The following is a 21,947-nucleotide window of genomic DNA, read 5'->3' as shown; positions in this document are numbered from 1 at the left end:
CCCCCTGGTGGAAAGAACTTCATGTGGGAGATGCTTCAACACCAGAACACCAATTGGAGGGAGTACTGAAAATCGTGAAGGAGCATCAACGTGCCTTCAGTAAGCATTCTACAGACTATGGAGAAGTAGATATCATAAAGCACTCCATCCCTACAGGTTCACACCCACCGTTTAAAGAAAGGTATCGTCCTATACCACCAACTATGTACCAATCCGTAAAGCAAATGATCCAGGAGATGAAAGACTCCAATATCATCAAAGACAGCCATAGCCCATGGGCTGCACCACTAGTCCTTGTCCGGAAAAAAGACAGCAACATCAGATTCTGTGTGGACTACAGAAAAATCAACCAAATTACCCACAAGGATGCTTACCCTTTACCACGCATAGAGGAATCCTTGACAGCTTTAGGATCTTCAGCTACTTCTCTACTCTTGATTTAACCAGTGGATACTGGCAAGTTCCAATGGCACCTGAAGATCATGAGAAGACTGCATTTACCACCCCTATGGGCCTATTTGAGCTCAACTGCATTCCCTTTGGACTTTGCAATGCGTCTGGAACTTTTCAAAGATTAATGGAGCGTTGTCTGGGCCACAAAAATTTTGAAACTGTCCTGTTGTACTTAGAAGATGTCATCATCTACTCCAAATCTTATGAAGATCACTTGAAACATCTGGCTGAAGTTTTTCAAGTCCTCATTAAACATGGACTCAAAGTCAAACCATCTAAGTGTTATCTGCTGAAGCCAGAAGTCAAATATTTAGGGCATATTGTCAGCTCTGAAGGTGTTAAACCGGATCCAGAGAAGATAGCCGCTGTCCGAAATTGGCCTACTCCTACTACGGTGAAAGAAGTGAGAAGTTTTCTCAGTTTCGCAGGATATTACAGACGCTTCATTCCTCACTTTGCCCATATTGCAGAGCCAATATAAGAACTTCTGAGAGGACATCCTAAAAGGTATCAGAAATCTTTAATACTAGTTGAATGGAACACCGAAAGAGAAATTGCCTTCCAGCTCCTGAAGAAGAAGTTAACAGAGCCACCAATCTTAGGCTATCCAGATTACCAACAGCCATTTCATCTTTACACAGATGCCAGTAAGAAAGGCCTGGGAGCTGTTTTGTCACAAATACAAGAAGGTAAAGAAAGAGTCATTTCCTACGCTAGTAGATCTCTTAGAGGTACTGAAAGAAACGACCAAAACTATAGTTCCTTCAAATTGGAATTCCTCGCACTTGTGTGGGCTGTTACCGAGAAATTTAAAGATTACCTTGCCGCAACACCATTCGTGGCCTTCACAGATAACAACCCGCTAGCGCATTTTAACACCGCCAAGTTGGGAGCATTAGAACAAAGATGGGCCTCACGCCTTGCTAACTACAATTTCACTGTGAAATACAGAACAGTAAAAACAAATGAAAATGCGGATGCATTATCCCGTCTGCAAACCCAAGAAGAGCCTACTACACAAGAAGATGTTTGGGAAGAGGTAGAAATGCCATCCTTCTACAAGAATTTTGCCCCCCAAGACATTATCACCATCAAAGGGAAAAAGGTCCTTAACCTTCAACAACAAGTGGATCCAAAATCCCAAGTGGACAAAGAAAGATGGATCAAGCTGCAAAATGAAAGCAGAGTGTTGGGTGAACTGCAAGATTTCTTCACCAGCGGAAGAACACCAGAAAGAATCCGCAGGAGGAATGCTGATCCAGAATTGTCAAAACTATGGAGACACAAAAAACACCTCTTTCTACAGAAGGGCCTACTATTAAGAAGGACCTTAGATCCAATTACCTGGGATCGTCTGTATCAAATCTTAAAACCGCGCTGAGATGCAAGAATAATTCTTGAGATGGACCATGATCAATCAGGACACTTTGGCGTACAGAAAACAGAAGCCACCATCCGTAGAAGATTCTACTGGATCGGGATGAGAGGAGACATTGAAAAGTGGTGTCGAGAGTGTTCCACCTGTGGAACCAAGTCGCTCAGGTTACACATACGCTATGACCATTATTGATCATTACACTAAATTTGTTGTTGCCGTACCTGTCAAAGACTTGGCCGCTAAAACAACTGCAGATGCTTTCTGGAAACATTTCTTGTTGCCATATGGATGCCCAGAAGGAATCCTTACAGATCAGGGATCTGACTTTGAGTCACAACTCTTCAAAGAACTGTGTACCTTTCACAACTGTCAGAAAATCAGGACCACAGCATACCATCCCCAAGGGAATGGGCTTTGTGAAAAAATGAAAAAAACTTTAATTGAAATGTTAAGAGCGGTACCACCTGTTACAAGAAATGATTGGCCTACTCTATTGCCTCAGTTGATGTACACCTACAATAACACTATTCATTGTTCTACTGGGTATACACCCTATTATCTTATATTTGGCCGACAAGGTACATTACCTGCTGATCATACTTTGGGCATACAAGTGCCTGATGCAATCAACCCTCTACCAAAAACTGATTGGGTGAGTGAGCACCAAAGACGTTTGATTGATGCACAAGAAATTGTTCAACAACGCATGGAACATGCTCATGAAAAACAACAGAAAGATTATAACCAATCTGCCAAAGCAGAACCTCTCAAAGTTGGTGATTGTGTGTGGTTAAAAAATAACCATTGTACCAGGAAATTAGAGAGCAAATGGGAGAGAGAACTTTACACCATTACTGCTATTCTCAATCCAGAGACTGATACTTATGAGATTACCCAAGAGGACAAATCACGTGTAGTTCATCGAAATCGCCTTAAATTGTGTCTCAAGGAAGATACTCAAGAGGAAACTCTTCAAGAAGAAGCTGTTCAAGTGGAAACTAAATCCGTAGAACCAGAGCCTGTAAAAACATCTGATTCAGAAGAACCAATACAGTCTTTTGAAAAAACGTTATTAGACTCTGATCCTTTCCAATGGTTCTTAACTCCATGGCTCAATATCTTAGTGCCTGCCAAGACCAACACAACCGCACTTCAACCGGAAGAGCTATCTCAAGAAGTAACTACTACAGCTCAGGAAACACCAAGTTCCCTTGAAACAAGGCCTGTAGAGTCTCAGCCGCTTCGTAGATCTGACAGGATTACAAGAGGACAACCCCCTGTCCGTTATAGAGATTTCCTGCCCCAGCAGCCGAGAAGACAACTTCCAGCTCTGCCGATTCAACGTTGAGTACATCCTTATATTGTCTGGAGTTCCAGAATTCAAAAAAAAGACTGACCTACGTTTATTATGTTCTATTTCCTTAAAGGACTTTTTAAGGGACGGTTTACTTTTACCTGTTTTGCAACATTCAAGCCTGCACCCGGAGATAGACTTTCACGCACCTGAGCCTCCATGATATGCTCTTTTGATATTTTCCTGTGCCCAGGGAACTGATTCATACCCTGTGAGCCTCCTGAGATGTTATTTTTGTTTTTCTTTATCATAATGGACTATTCTGGCTTTTTCAATACATCATCAGTCTTCAGAGGAAAAATTACAACCCCATTTGTCACCTTTTGTCACATTTTGTTGTTGCCTGAGATATGTGTGCCTAACTCATTTTACTTACAGGTACAAGTAGTACAAGAATGGAGTTACTGTATTATTTCCTATATATGCATGCTTTTCCCTTTTTCTGATATCTTACAGGAAGTGACAACATTGAGTCAAGAATGTGTCGAGGTCGACTTATATTTTACCATGGGAGTATGCAGCGTCCCACTTAGGACACGTGGGAACTGCAAAATTACTGTGAAACGGCATTATCATATTGCATGTCATTTGGTATTACAACACCTGTTGTATCCCTGTTCATAGGCTGGTCTGGTGTAATTTATACATCCCACCACTAGATGGGGATAGCACTTAGGTTATATATATATTCTTAGGTCAGGCCTAGTGGGACAGTTTTAGCGAGGAGATGAGAGGAGCAGAGTCAGTTGTTACTCTGAGGCTACACACCATGGAGTAGTGGGTGAAGCCAGCTGCAGAAATGAGGTAGAGCCAAGGTATGAGGCGCAGGAGAGCGTTTTCCTTCTATGCCGCAACTGGAACCAACATCAGTAAAAGTTGTGAGTTGTATCCTACCACTGTCTACTTCATTCTTACCATTAGTTGTACCACCATTAACGGTACTGGCGTCACGACAAATAACACCAAGGGACCCAGCCGCCACAAGCACCCTAAACACCACCGTCACCAAGGGCACCTCAACCTCCATCTAGGCTGGTGCTTCCCTACGACAGAGCGTGCCCTGGAGGATTTTGTGCTGTCTTCCTCAACACTGTGCTGCCGGCCCAGGGAGGCTTTCTGCTAACCGTGAGAAATCCGATGAACTGTGTTATTATTTGGCCCCTCATCGGCCCACCGTGCACCTCACGTGTTGCCCCTGCGGTTCTGGCTGGCTGCAGTTCTTTTCATTTTTCTAGAGTACTTTGAATTTGAGATGGTTTTCTGTCTGTAAAACCATAGTAATACTCTGAGGAGTGAGCACAAGTAGCTTCCCCTCACTTCCTCCACTAGCACATTACTAACTGAGCTAGAGGCGGATCTAAATCCACCACCTAACTTTCTACATGGGCAGTCATGATTATTAACCTTGACTGATCCATACAGAAATATGATGGTACATTACAAGGGATTGACATATTAAATAACAGTACATAACAAGAACAGTTTGCAAGTACCTTATTCTGGGGTACTGCTCTAGGCCTGAGTCCCAGAGAACTATCATCTCTAAGACATCTACAGCTTAAGCTACTTCATCCAAAAGGGCTCCAGAAAGGGAAAGAAAGATTAGAAGATCATGAACTGGAGTCAGTCAGTAAGTACTTGTTTATGGCCAATAGACACTTTGCTGTTGTAAGAGGGGACATTTCTAACCTGCCCTTCAACACTTTGAGATGGTTTGGCCAACTGCATCTTTATTCTCCACCCCTCAGCCTGGGAATTACAGAAATATACAATAAGAACCTCAGTTGTATGCCTAAGGCTCTGCAGAGAGACTATAGAAAGATTGCCGCAACCCATCCATCAATTCTGTTGGGAAAGAATTGCAATGTAAACTGTTGTTGGAATTGTGCTTTCATACTGTTGGATGTACTACTACCCCTATTCTGCACTTTAGTAAAGAGAGACTTATTTATTTGCACCAACTGGCCTAGTCACTGACTCCATCACCATTCGCTGGCCTTTGTACCTGCATCCACACTCCTGCCTTGCAACCTGCCAAAACACTTAACACCGAGGGCACCCCAACTACCCCTAGGAAGGAGCCCAACTGCTAGGCTGTGCCCCAAGGAAAGAAAAGGATGCTCCCAGGGAGCATTGGTGTGAGGACTGCACTGTGTTCCATTACACAACTATCACTCTCAGAGTCACTACCACGTTCATTCTCCCCTAGCTACTCTCCTGGGCTTCCTGCACAACAACCAGCTAGGTGAAGGAGTTACATAAATTCAACAACAGCATTTAGGAAGCAAATGAATCAAAAAATCACTGCAAGTAACCATGCAGTCTTTTCCAGTGTTGGATACTCAAATGCAGCATCTTTAAGAGGGGGAAAGCATTCTCTCAGTATTACATCCAGGTACACGCAGTGTCAGGTTTCTGCCTCCAGAATCCCACAAATCCAGAATTAGAAAGAATTCTGTAAAATCCATTCCATCCCTAAAAAATGAAATTGGGGTAAATAAAACTAAAAGTCCAGCTGTGTGATGTTAGAGCAAACCTTTAATATTATATTCTATGTGTCAAAGAAATGAACAGGAAATGATAGTAAATTGTTACTACCTCTCCAAGATTAGTAGGAAACATCTGGATAATAGAAAATGAACTAAACAGATGACAGTTTACAATATGAACTCCGAAAGACCACAAATCAAAAATGCCAAAGTTGAATTATCTGCATGAATAACAACATTTCCACATGGAATTGTGGATAAGCCTTTCAGTGATGATGGTCCAAGAATTGTATTACTCTGTTATCTGTTTAGTACTTAATTTCCTTTCTTTGTAGATAAAGATTGTTTTGTAAATTATTTACTATTCTCTTCACTGTATCATGTTATTATAATAACCCACCTTTATTTACCAGTGGTACATTCTCTATGACATTTATTGCTATCTGCAACGTTTCGGGCCCATTCGGTGCCCTTTGTCAAGCTGGATGGCCGGTCTGCGTGTTTCCACGCCGTGGAAACACGCAGACCGGCCATCCAGCTTGACAAAGGTCACCGAATGGGCCCGAAACGTTGCAGATAGCAATAAATGTCATAGAGAATGTACCACTGGTAAATAAAGGTTGACTTATAAGCTACATTGGTGTGCTGTCTCTGAAAACTTATTTAAAACTACAATTTCACTCCGCGGGTGGAAGGAGGTCAACAGGAGACGAGCACCCACAAATGCCGCTCTAATCAAACGTGTGCTGAGGTCTCACTACGATTAAGAAGATTATAATAACCCACAGTATGGAAATATGACTCACATTTAGGCTGCATTCACACGTCAGTATTTTTCTATATTCCGAATTTCGGTCCGTTTTTTGCGGATCCGTTGTTCCTGAAAATGTTTCCGTATGTCATCCGTATGTCATCCATTTTTTGCGGATCCGCAAAAAACGGAAACATGTATAAATTTCAATAAGCAAATAAAGTTGTTTGGATTTCTTTGAAAAAAATTAATAAATAAATAAAAAATTAAAATGTAATTTCCAGGAACGGAATCCGCAAAAAACGGATGACATACGTAATGACATCCGAATGTCTTCCGTTTTTTGCGGATCTATTGACTTTGTATTGTACCAGGATCCGATTTTTGCGGAAAAGAATAGGACAAGTTTTATATTTAATCGGACATGCGGAACGGAACAACGGAAATGGACAGCACACATTGTGTTGTCCGATTTTTTCCAGGACCCATTAAAAATCAATGGGTCCAGATCTGGTCCTGATCTGTTCCGCAAAAAACGGAACAGATCAGGAAAGAAAAAACGGACGTGTGAATGGACCCTAATAAAGGTGCACATAGATGGCGTACAAAATGTCAAGAATGCCCAACTGTTTGTACTGTATGTCTCCCTTAGATATTACCAGAAGTTAACTGCACATGCCAGGTCACCTTTCTGCAGGCAGCATGGACTGGACGTGTCGGGATAAGTTGAGTATTTAGTAGAGTGAGGCCATAGCAGGAAATGTCATGTGTAGAAGTCAGACACGAGCTGCTATCTCTGTAGGTCTTTCCAAGTACTCGTACATACATAATATGTTATCATAATGTCCCAGATCTCACAATTTTTCGGAGACCTAATTAGAAGAGTAGCTGTAGCACTTTGTCTATTTATAACTATGTGAATTGCACTGCATTTTCGTATTGTTACATTTCTGCAAATTATTGTTTTAGCTTTTTAATCCCCATCTTCAAATTTAGCTGGAAAAATCGATTCATTTTATTCATCTGAAGACATTTTAGGTAGTGTAATGATGCTATAAAAAAAAAAAAAATATTGCTTCAAGTGGATGACTCAACAAATGACTTTGCGGCTGATGCAATAAGTAGATAAAAGCATCAAGAATTTGTTATGTTACAATCAGCCTTTTGTATCTGTAGTCCTGCTCTATTATGGACGCTGAACAATGAAAATAATAAAAGCATTGTCTGCGCCACATGAAGGACATGACTGACGCCTATTGGAACCATTGACTGTATTGAAGTTTGTTGGGTTTCCATCATGGAGATGTGAACGCAGCCCATACTGTGAGTCATCATAAGGTCAACAGTAAATACACTTTTTCTCCATTTTCTTCTACTTTAGTGCATAGGTCATGCCTTGGCCTCCACACAAAAAAGAAAAAATAATCACAAAAACATATACTGCACAGAATATATTTTTTATATATCATATGTACATGTATACACACAATGTACATGGTAGAATGACATATACCTGCCCTTTTTGGCATCTTTTGGTTCTGCAGACCCTTCAGAGTATACATACGCTGAACAGATACATCAGACAAGTACTTTCACAAACCCTGAGGTGGGCCATGAGTGTGGTAGCACAGTTTCAATGGACTCAAGGAGTAATTGTGACTCATATTCATTCACGTTCTGGATTAATGAATGATTATATAATGTTAACACTAAATGTACTACTATCGATTTTTTTTTTTATCAGAGAAATTGTCCCAGTATGATCATATGGCCATATCTACTGCATCTTAGAGAGAAAAGTACCATTAATGCAGCCATGTGATCCATCTCAGTCAGTTAAAGTATGCTCCATTGCTCTTCAGATTTGATGTAATATTTTCTGCATGCATAGTTCTAGATCACTTGATAAATTTCAGTGTTTTTTTTGTAATGTGATGTATGCCATCAAAAATTGTTCTAGTTGTTAGCCTTTAACAACTTAAAAATACCATTATATATTACCAGAGAATAACTCATGAAACCCAAATCCAAATCTGTAACAGGGCTCCACATGCACCATGGGCCATTTATAATACTGGTATTTTATGTGTCAGAGGGGCCTTTTGTGTGTCTACTACTTCCGCCTGCATCCCCTATAGCAGATGTACTCTATAGCAGATGTACCCTGTAAGCAACATTCAACTTTGAGTGATGTTTGAACCACATACTATTCAAAAATCAAAGACATATTAAAGGGAACCTGTCAGGAGCTACACAAATAGAGGGAGACCTTGTAGTCTAGAAAAGCCCGGTAGGGAGAAGCCTGCAGGGAGCGTAATACCCCAGAGTGGTATTACCACCTCTTTGTGCCCCCTACTATCCACTACGGTTAACTTTGTGACATCATGTGTATTTATTCCAGGTCCTGCACTGTGTGTATTGCAATTCTATGCAAATGTAACTGTTAACATGTAATGTGTCAATATGGTGGAAATATTGACATATTCTTTCCATTCTAGCCTTCTCTCTAGGCAGGGAGGAGTTCAATGTTAGTGAGGAGCAAAGTAGCTTACTCCCTGTAAGGGAAAGGGTGTGCTGTAGGACCTCGTCCCTGCTGGAAGGGCCTAGCCAAGGCCAGCAGAGTACCACCAGCTCTGCTGGTATAAGAAAGAAAAGCCAAAAGCTTCAGAAGCCAGGAGGAAAGGTTCCCTGGAGAAGGATAAGAGATAAAGAGGAAAACAAGAGACCAAGATAAAGAGAAAGATAGAGATAAAGATTAAGACAGAGTCAGACTACCAAGATAAGTACAGCAGAAGGGAAAAATTAGATTACACTTACCGGTAATCGGTTTTCTTTGAGACGTTGACAGCATCCATGGAGAGAGACCGCCTCCTCTTCCTCAGGACAGGAACCAGAAACCGCTTTAAAAGAGGGACCACCCCCTCTACCTCCAGTCCTTTTCCAAGAACTAAGACACATCCTAATATGATGATAACATTTTATTTATTTATTTATTATTTTATTTTTTTCAATTTTGTTATTTTGGGAAGGGAATTAGTCGGGTGCTGTCATAAACCGATTACTGGTAAGTGTAATCTCATTTTTCTCCTTCGCCTATGACAGCACCCATGGAGATTTAAGTGAGATTAATCTAGGGTGGAACAAAAGCCTGGAGTACCTTACGGCCAAAACCCAGGCCTTCATTAGAAGGCAGCTGAAGCCTACAGTGCTTGAAAAAAAGTATGCGGGGAACTCCAGGTGGCAGCCCTATAATTCTCCTCTTTAGAAGCGGAGGCCCTCTCTCCCCAAGAAGTAGAGACTGATCTAGTAGAGTGAACCGCGAACCCTGATGGTGGAACAGCTCCCTTGGATGAGTATGCTAAGAAAATAGCTTGCCTGATCCATCCAGGCATGACCTGCCAATTTAGATTCAAATAAGGCCAGCCGAGTAGTGGTAGCCTCATCAGAGAGACCCCTTCTCTTTAAAATTTCCCTCTCTATAGCCAGGCAGTCAGGTGAAGACTTTCCACTTCTGGGTGAAGGATTGGACCCTGAACTAGAAGTCACCGGAATACTGGAACAACCCAGGGGGTGCCAATTGACATTTTGCAGAACTCTGAAAACCAAACCCTCCTTGGCCAAAATCACTATGACTGTAGTACAATCTTCCCTGATCTTCTTGAGGACTCTTGACAACAGTTTTAGAGGGGAGGGGAGGCCTAAACAAGACCCCTTCTCCAGGACTGAGCTAACCGTCCACAGCCCTTGGCTGTTTTTTCGGAGACAGAGAAAAGAACCCCCCACCTTTCTGTTAGACCTCTTTGCCACCGGGTCAATCTCGGGGACACCCTATTAAGCAGAGATCTTGTTGAAAACTCCCTGATCTAGGGACCATTCGCCTTGGCATAGATGATGACGGCTGAGAAAATCAGCTTTTACGTTGTCTACCGCTTTATATGTACAGCAGAAAGAGATGAGAGAGTCCTCTACTAGATTGAAAATCTGGTGGCTTAGGGCCATCAGACTCGGAGACCTGGTACCACCCTGTCTGTTGATATGGGCTACTGTTGTCATATTGTCTGACATTTTGGCCCTGATGATTGGAAGACTCTGAGTCAATGCTAATCTGATAGAATTCAGTTCTCTGAAATTTTGAGACTGGGTTCAAGAACCGAAGTCCCAGGTCCCCTGCAGCAGAAGAAACTCTACATGGGCTCCCCAACCGAAAGGGCTGGCATCCATGGTCAAACAGAGGACCACATCTCTGTGCCAAGGAACACTCTTCTGTAAATTTTGTAGATTCATCCAGAGAGAGTGTACACCTGTCCCAAACCTCCAGAATATGAAGCTGTAGGGGCCTTGAGTGATACTGGGCCCATTCTACCGCCGGGATGGCTGCAGTCATAAACCCCAGCACAGACATGGCTTCCCTCAGGGAAACTACCTGCCGAGAAAGAAAGGTCAGAATTTTTATGTGATTAACCGAGCTTTGTGTAAGGGCAACAGACACCTCTGGGATTTTAAATCTAGCATCATCCCCAAAAAACTGCACTTTTGATTTGGACGCAAACTGGATTTTCTATATTTATATCCCAGCCTAGCCTGTCCAGAACCTCCCTCAACCAGGTAATCTGTTCTTCCAAGATGAGACCTGACTGGGCGAGGAGAAGAAAATCGTCTAGGTAGGGAATGATCACTAAGTCCCTTTCTCTCACATGAGCCATCATCTCTGCAATGATCTTCGCGAAAACCCTTGGGGCCTGAGACAGTCCAAAGGGAAGGGCCTGAAATTGAGCATGCAGTATTCTGTTCTCTAGGTAAACTGCTACTATCAAAAACCTCTGGTGGTGGGGATGGATCGGAACATGATAACATGCATCCCTGAGATCCACTGTGGCCATGTAACAGTCTGGGAAGAGATAGTTCACTGCTGACCTGATGGATTTCATCCAAACATTTTCGTACACCAGATAACGATTCAGACACCTTAAGTTTATTAATGTACGAAAAGAACCATTTGGCTTTTTAACAAGAAAAAGAGTCGAGTAAAATCCTCTGCTTTGGAACCTCCACCAATACTGTTTTTGCTAATAGGTAAAAAACCTCTGAAATGGTGGCTGCCTGTTTTGGGGGGTCTGAACGATAATCTGTCATCATGAATCTTTCTGCCGGCAGCTTCTGAAACTTTAATTTTAAGCCCTCCCTTATAACCGAAATTATCTAAGGGCTGTTGGAGATTTGCCACTGACCAGTGATGGCCAGTTCGCATTTGTTTCAGACCGGCTCGCGGCGCAGGCACAGGTAAGGACTTACCTGTGCATCGCCGAACTTGGGATTTAAGATAGCAGCCCGCATTTGTGTTCGCGGGCGAACACGGCGAAGTGTCCTTCACTGCCACTGACTTGAAAAGTGAGACAGACGACCGCCCATTGGAGGCCTGGCGTCATTGGGGCTGTTTCTTTGAGGCCTCTGCCCCGGAAAAAAAGAAAACCTTTTTGACTTTTTTGCTGCTCCCGCATACTGCCTAGACCTCTCTCTTCTCCTGAAACCGTCTCTGTTAAACCTGGAGCGGAAGGATTTTTTAGGGGGCTGCTGACTGGTAGAAGGAAAGCCCTTTTTTTTTTTTTTTTTTTTTATCAGAGGCCTTTTCAAATAGATCGTCAAGGACTGGGCCAAATAAGAATTTCCCTTGACACGGAATGGCACAAAGCTTAGCTTTGGAGTTAGCTGGAAGCTTTTTAACCAGATAGCTCTACGGGCAGAATTGGATAAAGCAGAAGCTCTGGCTGATAACCCTAGAGAGTCAGCCGAAGCATCGGCCATAAAATCTAGGGCATTATAAAAAGTAGGAAACGAGGATAACAACTGCTCCCTAGGGGTACCCCCTTTAATGTGATCCTCCAACTCCTTCATCCATGCCTCAAGGGATCTAGCTGCGATAGCCGGTTTAAAGGCCCCTGCTGAGGCTTCCCAATTTTTCTTTAAATAAATCTCAGCCCTTCTATCCATTGGGTCAAAGGTAAGAGCAGCTTTTTTAGCTATTTTGGCAACTGGGCCATCTAGCTTTGGGGCTCTATCCCAAGAGGCAGTCACTTCCTCATCAAAGGGGTATTTACACTTAACAGAGGAAGGTATAAAAAAACTTTCTATCAGGCTTTATACATTCTTAATAACAGCAAAAACAGCCTGAATGCTCTTATGCACATCAAAGACCTTCTCTTTTACACATGCTTGGCAAATGGGATTTGCCCAAGCAGAGGGTAGCTTCTTTTTACATACAGCACAACCCTTTTCGCTACCGGGCACGCAAACCTGGCTCCCCCTCACTTCCGCCTTACAGCACTGCTTCCCTCCACTGTCGCCCCGGAAGTACGTGACTGCACAGACTCCGGCGCACACCCCTCCCCCTGGCTTCCGGCAAGGGGCCGACAGCCAGACATGCGACACGGCCACAGTGGTCCGCCAACATCCAGGAAGGAAAAAACCACCCTGGGCCGAGTAGGAGTGGAGCGGGGAGGAGAGAGAAAGAGGCCCAGACTCAGCAGCGACTCCCAAAGGAGACTTACGCCGCAAGGGTAAAGCCCTCCAAATACTCTATAACAGATGGGCGCCCGCAGCGCTATGCAATCCTTGGCGGTTTCCAAATTCCCTCCTGTCCCCTTAGAGATTGTTCCTCTGATGCAAGTTTATTCAAGTAAAGCTGATTTCAACGTTATACAAAGTCTGGACTAAATTCATTTCTTCATCCACTGCAACAATTATCCCTAATACAAACTAATTTGGTTGGGCCCCCTTAACCTCATCCAGCTCCACCCCTTAGACCACACCCCTGGCTCCAGCTCTGCCCTTCCCCTACACCTAGTGATGACCCCCCCCCCCCACACACACACACACACACACACACACACAATCTAAGCAAGCTAGTTCCTAGCTATGTACATGATAATGGCAGTAAATCTGGCACCATGGCTGCCTAACTGTAACTACCAAGCCTTTTTATCTGCACTGGCACCAGGGCCCAGTCAGCAGGGTATGTTAAAATTGAGTTTTTTTTGTGTGGGTTCCAGCGTGGATTCGATGCCAAAACCACTCCAAAACTGAGCTGAAACTGCCTTCCATGTTGTGTACAGGTCCATTCATGGTGCGGCTACCGCATGGACACTCTGGAGAACCGCAGACACACCACAGTGAGCTACAGCGGTAGGCTTCTCGCAGTTTATCTCCATTCAATGGTGATAAACCGAGAGCTGGACAGCACCATTCAAAATGAAAACCACAGTGGCACACAGGGACCACTACCATTCTTATCATACACCCTGTCTGTCAGTATTGGCTATCCATCAGGCCCCAGCTGTGCCTCTGCACGATGGCCACAGCCTGCACCTCTGCGAGCATTACTTCAATGGGCTTGCAGCCCTGTGGCCCTTGTTCTATAGGCACTGCGGTCAGTTTGTGATATAATATACTGTATGTCTCATAATGTCTGCAGACTGCACTCACTGGTAACAAGGCCCGGCACTGCCATTGTACTTCATGCTGGGCCCCTATCAGACTCAGAGTGCTCAATGCTGCGGCATCACACCTGGTCAATCCAGCATCCTCCTGTCTGAGACCAGATTGAGAGCAAAGTATTTTAGCCACATGAAACCTCAAAAATCAGATCAAGTCATGTGGGATGATTGTTCGATGCCTCCTGTTTGTCCACATTGAGAGGGACAGAATTGTTGAACTGAGAGACCTTGGTTTATCATTCTGGCAGATCGCTACACACCCAGCCCGAGATGTCAGCACTATTCAACACTGTTTGTCCTGGTGTTTGGGAGAGCAACAACAAACTGGAATGACAAGCAAGAGGTGCACAGAAGTTAATATTTGCATAGACAAATCATCTGATTTGAAGAATAGCACATAGTGATCCATTATGTACTGCAAGTCAAATTAGATGCCACATCCCAAGCACAAGGTTCCAAACAGTGTCTACACAAACCATCAGACCTTCAGACATGCAGCTACAGGTGTCTAATTAACTTCATGACACCACTCTCAAGAGCTATCATGGTGCACAGCAAGACAGGAATGGAGGCCCATCCTCTCCAGCGAGGAGTCCTGCTTTTGTCTCAGACATAATGAAAGATGGAGATTGGTCTGAAGACTACGTGGAAAACACCATGCAGAGGCCTTCAAAAGGGGATATCGCACCAATCCTACTCCAGGGATTATGTCATGGAATGACATAATGCACAGTAGCCAAACCCCTGTAGGCTTCATATCAGGTACAATAACATTTCATAGCATTAAATCGATTTGGTGTCCCTGGAGCCATTTTTCAATGTGAGCAACCAGCGTGACCTAAACATGCTACCATGACCTGCAACATCTCTGAACTTGTTTCCCATCGAGCCCATCTGGGACATCATTGGTTTGCAATTCCAAAGGGAGCTGCCAGCTTCAGATCTTGATAATTTGCATGCTCAAATGCATTCAGCATGGCAGAACATTCCTCAGACAACCATTAATAACCTCATTGATACCATGTGCAGGAGTGTAGGTGTGAGTATTTCTGCACGTGGAGCTCATACTCGATACTAAATAAATTGAGATGTTATGAATGTTTTGTTTCCGTTTTTGTCTATTGATCCTGTGTTTGCCATAATCCCATGGTTTTTCTTTTTTTCTTCTTGATGCAATTTCAATGTTGTGAAGTGTATATTCTCTCTGAAATGCAACAGTTTGTCAGAGTAAAACAAAGTTGTTTTCAACCAGGGAGCCTGTTGGAACCAGAGGCAGCATAAAGCCCCTGACAGGCTCCCTTTAAATATGGAGGAAAAAGAAATTGCAAATTTTCTAACATCTGCTGATATATACAGTATATATATGAGCCACTGCCATATAGCTATACCTTTTACCCACCCCTGTTAACTCTCACCTGAGCAACCATTTTGTTAGAAATTGTCAGTTTTAATCAACTTTAGACTAAGACCTTATGCACACGACCGTTGTTTGGGTCCGCATCCAAGCCGCCGTTTTTGGGGCTCGGATGCGGACCCATTCACTTCAATGGGGCCGCAAAAGATACGGACAGCACCCCGTGTGCTGTCCACATCCTTTGCTCCGTTCCGTGGCCCCGCAAAAAAAATAGAACATGTCCTATTCTTGTCCGGTTTGCAGACAAGAATAGGCATTTCTACAATGGGCTGCCTGTTCCGTTCCGCAAATTGCGTAAGGCACATGGGCGGCTTCTGTTTTTTTGCGGACCGCAAAAAACGGCACGGTCGTGTGCATGAGGCCTAATGTGTATAGACACATTTGAAGAGATAAGATCCCTGCTGATCTAGTTGTAGGAGGTCTCCATGGCCATGTTCTTTTAAATTATTTATTTTATTCTTTCCTAACCCCTTAGTGACCACCCATATGCATTTTTAGGGTAATCGCTAAGGACCCTTGGACTAGAAAGCACTAAGATCTCAGAGCAATTATCAGAGTGCAATGAGCACGTGATCGCTGTGATAAAACAAAATGGCACACACTGTTACTGTAATCAGGCTTGTTTCTGCTCCTGAATAAAGCACAATATGTGATGAAAAACTTAGATGTGCAAAACCTTTATGTTGTTATTCTCTGCTAAAGTGACCAAACTATGGCTTGATCATTAGGGCTCAAATAGGCTTGGTCACTACGGAGGTAACTGTTACTTGGAAGTTTTAAAGGGTTTCTACCACCACATTTTGACCTAATTAGCTGTCAGACACTAGCGATCTGCTAGTGTCTGCTGTACCTAACCATGCTATTGTAATTCCTTTCTCTGCAGCGGTTACCCTAAAAAACGTAGTTTTATTGGTATGCAAATGAGCCTCTAGGTGCTATGGGGGCGTCTTTTCAGCACCAAGAGGCTCCGTCCACTCACCATTTCTACCGCCCAGCGCGCTCCAGTCCGCCCATCTCCTCTAGATTGACAGCCTACTCGCGCCTGCGCTGTGTGCTTCTGTATTAGGCGCAGGTGCAGTGACTGTTGGACTGCTCCCTGCGCCGTAATTGGCGCAGGCGCAGTGAAGATGCTGGCGCAGGGAGACAGTCACTGCGCCTGCGCCGAATACAGAAGCACACGGCGCAGGCGCGAGAATTCGGCCGAGAGGGAGAGAAGTAGGCTGTCAATCTAGAGGAGAGGGGCAGGCTGGAGCGTGCTGGGCGGCAGAAATGGTGAGTGGACAGAGCCTCTAGGTGCTGAAAAGACGCCCCCATAGCACCTAGAGGCTCATTTGCATACCAATAAAACTACGTTTTTTAGGGTAACCGCTGCAGAGAAAGGGATTACAATAGCATGGTTAGGTACAGCAGACATTAGCAGATCGCTAGTGTCTGACAGCTAATTAGGTCAAAATGTGGTGGTAGAAACGCTTTAATGTAACCTCACCTTTAAATCAGGGGTGCACTTAGTCTTTCTGCTGCCTGAGGCAAAAACTGAAACGGCGCACCCCCCCAATGCCAATTTCTTAACCTAACCCCTTGGCCACAATGAAAGCGCTCATTTCCCATGGCCGTTCTGCTGCCCCCCTCTTGCCCCTACCTGGTGCTGCCTGAGGCGATTGCCTCACCTGGCCTGATTGGTGGTGCACCCCTGCTCTAAATACACTTTGACACTACTGTGTGAAAAGAATTTGTTGAAGATTTCCAGATCTCCATATCAATATGTATTGCCCCTTTTAAGCCATTCAGCTTCTTAGTCTTTAAATACTTCTGAATATTAAATTCTGGATTACCATACTATACAGCACACCCTCAAAAAGACATTTATGGTATTTTTCACCATAGATTAAGATCCTTATCTTCCTGTTTAGTTGTTGGCTGAATATACCTCTCATTAAAAGCAATGCATTTAGTCTTCCTGCACTGTCTAATGGATTGTGCTTGAAAGTATCTATTTAGCTTCTTCCAGTGCATGAATAGGTCCCTGTCTATATATCTGCCCTAATGCTGGAAAACAAATTGTTTAACATAAAACCATGAGCAGAGAAAAATCAGCACAACTCAGCCAGAGGCAGATGGTGTAAACAGAGTCCTTGGCCAATGTAGGACAGCACAGATCCTTCTTCAGACCTCTGGTATAAAATATCTTCATGAAAAGTAAGTTAATCCAGCGCCCAATGGATAAAATGTAACTTTTAATTTAACGTGTTAAAACTCCTGCTGACGCATTTTCATGTGTGTATCGCTTACTCATAACTTAATTACTAAGGCTACATTTATATCTACAGTAAAGGTAATCCGGTAGTCTCTGTCGGCAGAGGAACAGACTACCAGAGTTACCATATCCGGCATAGCCAAATACCTCTGCACACCACCAAATCAACATTGACTATAATGGGATCTGACAAGGCTCTCCGGTATAAGTGCCAGCACTTGACTAGACAAATACCTCTGCCAGAGCAGACTGCCAGATTACCTTTAGCACAGATGTAAACCTACCCTTATTGCAATAATAATATATCCCAAGAAACCCAGTCCTCTAATAGATTTATCTGCCTATTCATGGTATTTCTTTGTCTAACTGCCTTAACCCTTTCCTGTCTCTCCATCATAAAATTACATTGGCGGATAGGAGTTTAAAGATGGCACCCACTCACAAGTGCAGTAGGCACCATAGTAGCCGGGGGCCTGCTGTTTTAAACAGCAGAAATCCAGAACTAATGTATGCTATCGACGATAACATCAGTTGCATACATTTAACCCCTCAGATGCCGTGGTCCAATGTGACCATGGCGTCTTTGAACTCAAAAACCGGGAGCGTGTGCACAGGCTCCACCTAGCGAGGATCAGGGAGCCGGAGTGTGTGTGCGGCAGCCTCTATATTCCTCAATGATACAAGGCTTCCACATATTAGTTCCTATGCAGCCCCTGCCTCTGGCAGGGCTCCATAGGAATATAGGGGGTCTTTTTCCTGCTCACACTAGGTCTAAAAAAGGTGTGGTGTGGGCGGGGAAGGAGACAAACTGGTAGGTCCATCTAATTTATCATTTTCTACCATGGTTTTAGGTGTAGAAAATGGTCTAAATTTAAGCCAACAAGGAAGCTGGCGTAGATTTAGACCGGCGGTGGATGCACCGAAGTTATGTAGAGACCATTGCCTCATCATAACTTTGTGAGATCCACCACCACCGCATGGGGTTATTAAGAACCGGTCTTAATAAATGACCCCCATAGTCTGCTTCTCATAGACTCCAATGCTAATGCATTGGAGTCTATGAGAGAAGCAATCTGATGATTTCTTGTTATAGTTCCCTATGGAAACTATAAAAAAAAGTTTAAAAAAGTAAATAAAATAAAAACTTGAAAAATAAACATTATGGGCATCACCACGTGAGAAAACGCCAGTACTATTAAAATATAAAAATATTTAAACCATATGGCAAATGGTGAAACGGAAAAAAAAGTCGGTCTTCATTCTACTGAGCGCTTAAGACGCCTCTGTGTAACAAGTCAGATAGGCAGGGTAATGGACAGTGATAGATAGGACTGAGTTAGTAACAAGAGTCAGGCTGAAAGTCTCACAAGGGTCTTCAGCACTCAGTAGAAATTAAGATTAAAGACAGACTCCACTTAGCTCAGTTAGAGAAGACTCTTTACACCCTGTTTTCTAGTACAAAGAAACATCTTTCCCTAATAAAGTATATTACAAAAATGTTTACTATCACTGTTCCTAAACTATATTAAAAATAAACTGAAAGGAAAGTTATACTTTACGCAATCAGTTTTAGATTGCAGCAGTTTCTCTATTACGCTTACATTGCTGCAAACTTAATGGTTCACTCATGTTACTACATCTGCTAAATGAGCTGATGGATTTGCTACAGGTCATCTTCAGGAATTGAATCGCTTGTTATCAGCAAGCATTCAAGCATATTGCAAGTTATGGTGGGTTGCCTGGATGGAATAAAATGAAGGCCAGTTGAAATGGAAATGCATATACACACTAAGTAAGCATGTAAGCATTTTTTTACATTTTAAAGAAAATTTTAAAAACAACTTTTTTAAGGAATAATTCAGTTATGAAGTCACTTTGTGGCACTTACATCATAGAGACCATTATAAATTACCCCATTCTAGCAACTACACCCTCAAATTATTCAAAATGGATTTTTTTTAAACTTTGTTAACCTTTTAGGTGTTCCACAGGAATTAAAGGATAATGGAGGTGAAATTTAAAAATGGCATTTCTTTTGTGCAGATTTTCCATTATAATCTATTTTTCCTGTAGAGTAGCAAGGGTTAACAGCAAAACAAACCTAAATATTGATTACCCTAATTCTACAGTTCTCAGAAACACACCTTATGTGGTCGTAAACTGTTGTATAGGCACAAGGCAAGGGGCAGAAGGGAAGGCGCACAATATTGTGTTTGGAGGACAGGTTTTGCTGGAATGGTTTTCGGCATCATGTTGCATTTGAAGGGACCCTGAGATACCATAACAGTAGAAACTCCCATAAAGTAACTACACTTTGGAAACTACAGAATTTTTGAGAGGTGCATTGAGCAATATGACTTGGCAAGTGCTTCGAAGAATTTAGAAACACTCAGCTGTGAAAATGAAAAAATTACATGGAATTTGCTGTAAACTTTTTAAGAGCCATAACCAGTGGCGTACCTCCCATAGAGGCAGACCACGCAGCTGCTATGGGGCCCGTGGGGAGAGGGGGCCTGCAGTGGAGGATAGGCTCCACCTCCTAATTACCTTCAATACTGGCTCCTGTCCAGCTTCAGTCTATAATTCCTATTGTCAGTGGAGAAAACTAAAGGACCTTTGATGATGTCCTCACAGGTCCTGAACATCTAGCAAGGGAACTACACAGAGAATAGTGTAGTTCCCAGGTTAGAACAGTGCATCTGCCAGCACCTGTGATGACACCTTGTACACTGTTGTATATACTATATATCTATACCCACTGCATTTATAAATGTATAGTATATGTGTTTATTATACATGCAGTGTGTGTGTATATATAGGATATACAGCAGTGTACTGATATGTTAGGTACGAGGTATAATAGATGCCGTGTGTACAGATATATAGTATATACAGCAGTGTACTGATATGTGAGGTACGAGCTGTAATTTATACCTCGTACCTCATATGTGAATACACTGCTGTATATACTATATACAGTGGGATGCGAAAGTTTGGGCAACCTTTTCCTGTATACTGATCTCCAGAGTGGAGATCAGAGCCTGAAACCAGCATTTTCACAATGCCGCGCTCAGATTGGTTAGTCTGCACAGACTAACCAATAAGAGTGATAGCCGGCAAGGGACCAATCTGATTGGTAACTTGCCGTCTTCTCCAGTGTCTCTGCTATCGGTGGGAGCAGAGAATCTGGGGCTCTGACACGTTATAGTGTCACAGGCCCGGTTAGGAATTCAGATGTAGCTGTATGTCTGACTGCAGAAAGTTACATTCAATCTGGACGTACAGCTACATCCATTTGCAGCAAAGGGTTAAAAACATTATGTGGAAGGCAATTCGGGTATGTCTTACTAAAAATTTTAATTAATTATTAATTTCGAAGATCTCCTCATTCATTGCTCTGCTAAACGTATCTCAAGCTGGCAGCTCAGAGGGTGTGTCATTTCTCAGGAGGAAACTTTCACATCTTCTAACAGTAGATATAGATATGCTGGTGGCAGTTGAAGGATAGAACTGAGCATGTGCCTCCACCTCAGCATGGTGGACCGAGAGATGAAGAAAGAGCAATTAGAAGGTGGCACTATACAGATACGTTTTATTGAATAACTCAGTGGCTGTACTACATTTTTAACTACATACAAATATTTTAAATTGGACAACCCCTTTAATAACATGCAACAATTTTAGTTAAAGGGGTTTGGAAGAGGCGGTGACACTCCGTTAAGCTCTGTGTTCTCCTCACAGCATGCCAAGCACAGTGCAGCATATTATATAGTGGATGTTATTGTATTGCAACCTAAGCCTATTCACTTTAGACTGACCTGCACTTAGGCCATGTGAGCGATGAACTTGACATCACTAGCCTCTTCAAACAGCTGATCGAACAGGGTGCCAGGACTCCTCTGATCAGATATTGACAGTGATGAACTATTCTGAGGATAAGTCATCAATATTCTACTCTTGGAAAACCCCTATAAAAGACATGCTGCTTGTGGCTGAGACTGCTGGCACTGAGTGCTGGCTGTAGCTTAGAATGCTGGCACTGATTGGTGGCTGACACTGGTGGCTGTGGCCAAGACTGGTGGCTGTGGCTCAGACTGCTGGCACTGACTGGTGGCTGTGGCTGAGACTGCTGGCACTGACTGGTGGCTGTGGCTGGTGGCTGAGACTGTTGGCTGTGGCTCAGACTGTTGGCACTGACTGCTGGCTGTGTCTGAGAATGTTGGCTGCGGCTGAGACTGCTTGCACTGATGGCTGTGGCTCTGACTACTGGGTGTGGCTGGTGGCCGAGACTGGAGGCTGTGGCTGAGACTGCTAGGTGAGACTGGAGACTTCTGGCTGCGGCTTGTGGCTGAGACTGCTTGTTA

Source organism: Bufo bufo, chromosome 4, assembly GCF_905171765.1.
Source record: "Bufo bufo chromosome 4, aBufBuf1.1, whole genome shotgun sequence".
Classification (NCBI taxonomy): domain Eukaryota; kingdom Metazoa; phylum Chordata; class Amphibia; order Anura; family Bufonidae; genus Bufo; species Bufo bufo.
Note: the sequence above shows the minus strand (reverse complement) of the source record.